The sequence below is a fragment of the Eimeria acervulina genome, genomic scaffold, assembly GCF_000499425.1.
Source record: "Eimeria acervulina Houghton genomic scaffold, Eah_scaff143, whole genome shotgun sequence".
Classification (NCBI taxonomy): domain Eukaryota; phylum Apicomplexa; class Conoidasida; order Eucoccidiorida; family Eimeriidae; genus Eimeria; species Eimeria acervulina.
Window position 1 is genome coordinate 5,052 of NW_013550243.1, and position 4,211 is coordinate 9,262.

A 4,211-nucleotide genomic window follows, 5' to 3' on the forward strand; every position below is an offset into this window, starting at 1 on the left:
AACAAAGATAGACGCCATTCGGCTGCGTCAGCTGCGCATGTACGCTCGCTCGTAGGCACAGTCTGGAATCGTACTATAGCAATATCATTTCTAGATTCTTGTGTATCGCCGACCCTCTAAAGTATCTGCTCAAGGAACACTTAGCCGCGACTTGGAGATACGCGAAAAGAGGGAGCCACCTGGAACCTCACATGAATGATGTCGTCTCCAGCACTGGTGTTCGTTGACTTCGAAAAGCCTAACCACCGGTAGCACTGACCGAACGATCGGTGTAGTAGCCTCTTGGTGATAACTCTAACAAATGCCAAATAATCGCCTGGGTCTGATGCTGGCTCACGGAAAGAGAGCAGAAGCACCCGATGCCTGAGAGGGAACCGTACGCCATCTGGTGGGTACTAAAAATGGTGTCCACGCGTCCGAATATTGCACGCATTTCACTGTTGAAACCAATCAGCAAGCCGTAAAGCATCTGATGAGGAATTTACAACCCTCCGCGGCTGAAAGAATTCGCAGGTTCTACAAGCTCACACAAAACGATTTCGCAGTCATGTCTGTCGAGCGCATGGCCAGCGTGGTCAATGAAGCACTCTCTCGACAACCTATAGGTCGAATTCGGTGCTCTGTAATGGAGCATTTATGCGGTTATTCCCGTGTCTACTGCGCTCTACTAATTCCGTGGACGGTTACGCAGCTGCACTTTTTGCCAAACTCAGCAACGGATGATGAGTCAAAGGCTGCAGCATTGATGATGATTTCTTGTGGTACCATACGAGGCCTGGACTCCGCCAATTATTCGTTCGACTTTCACTTTGCACAAATCATCTCTGGAAAAAAGCAAAATTACGCTTTGGAGGGCCATGGGAATGATAAAAAAAACTGGAACCCGCCTAACGCGAGCGTTCGTGCTTCGAGTGGGAGGCCGCTCACAACATAGTTTTCGTTATGGCGGGGGCTCACGTATGAAAACAGCCCTGAAACCCTGTAGGGAATAATGAGCCTTACGCGGCCCGTGGCCGGGCCATCGCGCAGAGCTGCTGCAGCGAGATGCGCTCGGCAGCAAAAACAGCGCCGACGCCGCGCGCCTTTAGTTCTTCTCTTGTCATTCTTCTTTTCTTCTTCTGTGTCTGCAGCTCTGGTTGCTCTCCCAACCGCTTTCCCCTCCTTCATTGTACCTAACCTTTGTTGTGTGGCAATGCACAGGAAGACGTGTGCTGTTCAGGGGGAAGGCGGGGGGGTGAGGGCCGGGAGGTAGGGGCAAATGCTGCCTGCGTGCATGTTGACCACTCAGAGCCAAGTAAGTGTCCAACACCTTCCTACGGTATTAGTGCATGCATCAAAGGGGAGTGTGCGTATGCTTCCATGTGGGTTTGTCTGGCAGCAATAGCTGCTGTAAGGGGGCGTTTCAACAGATGGGATACTCACCACTGCCCGCATTAGCCCCTGGACCATAGGCCGCCGTGCCCAGGAGGCCTGGAGACTGGGGAGAAGATCATCTGCTATTTGGAAAATTTAATCTTTAGTACTCTGACCCTGGTGTACACCACGACGCTCCCTACTACAGTGTTGCGCAATGATGGGCCCGAACGCCCTTGGCGGTGCCTCTGGAGTCTACATTATCTTTGTCCCGTTGGGTTTCCAGTAACGGGGTCTATGCCGCTTACCCTTCTCGCTGGGTAGGGTGAGGCACTAATCCATTCCTAAGGGCACGCTGCCCTCTGCCACAGCTAAGTCCTGCACTGGTGCTTGCTGGGTTGTTGTTCAGCATCAGAACAATCATGAGCACCGTGGAAAGTAGTTGGCAGCGAAATTTATAGTAGAAGACATCCACCCTACCGGGAACCAAACCAAATGCAACTTAGCCTACCAACAATGGTGAGGCCAACTCGTAGCCGGCAAACGGAAGAGGGGATACGCATGAGACTCATCCATGTACACATAGCCTGGTGAATGTTATTTGGTGGATTTGATTTGAAATGGGTAATTCTTACAATGACTCCCTGGAACTGTACTTTCAAACATGCAGAAGGCTGTGGAGGGGGGGGGAAGGTGCCAGCGTTTTCAACGCAAACAGGAACCACAAGCCCCGAGATGCAGGTCCACTTATAAATAGTGTTTATCAAGGCTATCCAGAAAATACAAATAACTCGTGGCGTTGTGCGAATATCCACCGAGAACATTCTATCCCGCATCCGCGTGAACCCCGTAGACGGCCATGGAGTCTTTCTGACGGAGAGTCGCACCCTACACCTAAAAAAACAACAAACAATGCGGTGGGAGTGTGGGATGTACAAAGACACATGGAATTGATAGTCTTCTCAGTGAATGTAAATGCGCCATGGACGCAGTCTCATCCGGCCCGAGCCACGACTATCTGTGCCTTGTCGGCCGTAGAGTCACGACCGCTTCCTGCACAAAGATTGTTTAGCTTAAACCTTCCGTACTTTTCTCGTTCAGTTGCATTCTATCGCTTTCCAATTCCAATTCTAGGCCAACTGTAGCGCAGAGCACTACAACTTATCCGTGGCTCCACAGCTTTTCGCGCGCATTTGCCTCCCATTCATTCTACCTTCGCTAGTACTTCAGCTGCGAAGTTTTCCTTTCCGAGCCCCTTCGGTGGCCTGCAAAACCACTTTTCTCACGATACAGTTGGTAAGAACCGACTAGACAGCTGGTGAAGGTGCCAGCCACAAAGTGAGGTTATTCCGGAGTTGGGGGTAAGTGTAGAAATTCGCTCCTCTCTAAGCGACCCTGTGCTTGTTAAGGCTTCCGCTGCTGACCAGGAGGCTCATGTTGGGATGGAATATGTTATCTTATCCACAACTGGGAAGCTAGCATACCCCGGTCGCGCAGCAGACCCTCCAGTACTGCTGGTTACTCCACTTCGGGGTGTGTAGGCACCGTTAAAGCACCACTCCTGGAGCATTTGTGAAACCCACAACCACCGAAATTGGTCGCAACATCGGCAGTAGAAAGTCCTCCCCACCGGGACACGTCCGGCGGTCTCCTCAACATTCGATTCCCTTTTTATTTGGAGAAAGCTGAGGTGTTCGCGGTTGCAGGACTTCCCTGCCGTCAAGTACCGTTTTGGTGGGCAAACTGATTTGCGTGGAATCCTGCCCCTAAGGCGTTGCTGGGAAAGGAACGCAGTTGCAACCACCTCATTCCAGTAGTCAAAGCATGCACACCAGGCCCTACGCGGAAACTGCCTCCACATCGCATTGCCTATCTCTCCGTGTTTGCAAGAATTTGCAAGGGGAGGCTATTCACTGGTGACTTATCGGGGCGGCAAATAACCTTCCCTTTATGCATCCAGCAGATCCAGTTTTTGCAATTGGAGGAGAGGATGAATCGGAACCGGAAGAAGACCTCCTGGCTGAAGGGGCTCGGAGGCTGGGCGCCCTCGCCGCTGGCGTCTCACCTACAGTAGGGGCATCGCAGAGTAAATATGAAACAACGAGTGCAAAAGTAACGGAAGCGGCTGCGCCGGTTGGGGCCCCTCCTGCTTCGCCTGCCCGTGTTTCTGAACCTGCAGCTTCGCCTGTATTGGGGGTCCTACCGTCACCTCAGAGGTCAAAGCTGTTCTTGGAATCTGACCACTGCGGTGCAGGCGATAGTAGTTCCGGCACACCTAGCTATTGCAGCACAGGCACAGGACAAGCCCGCCAATGTGCAACAGAACGAGCCAGGAACAGCATCAGGACCAGCGCTGCGCATCGCAGTTCGACACTCGACGACAACCCTTTGGCGTACAGACCAGAGGTTGACGGGCCCCCTATTGTTGGGTAAGGCATATTCCTTCACATTCCTGAAGAATGAGGCTTTGGGTGTGCGTACAGAGAGAGCTTCGTTTAGCAGGACTTGGTGCGTTTTTATCCGCAGCATCTTTGTAGTGGTGCAGTCAGCGCTGCGAAGGCCTGAAGTATTGTTCCATCACCAAACAAGCTGCGAATGTCTGCCTCTCCATCCACTCGACATCTCGCGGTGTTCTGAGGTAGGGTTGATGCGTGGAGTCATCTTGACTCTCCATACTTCACGCGTGTGTGCACCAGAACGTCTTCGTGAAATCATATTTAGCAGCTAAACGGGTTTCTCAGAACAGGGGCCAGGAATCACAAGAGAGAAGAGACATGGGCGGGTAGGGGGGGCACATACTCAAGGGAGCGGTATCCGTATGCTAGCCTGTGGCTTTGGACTGCACCCGAATCCTTCTG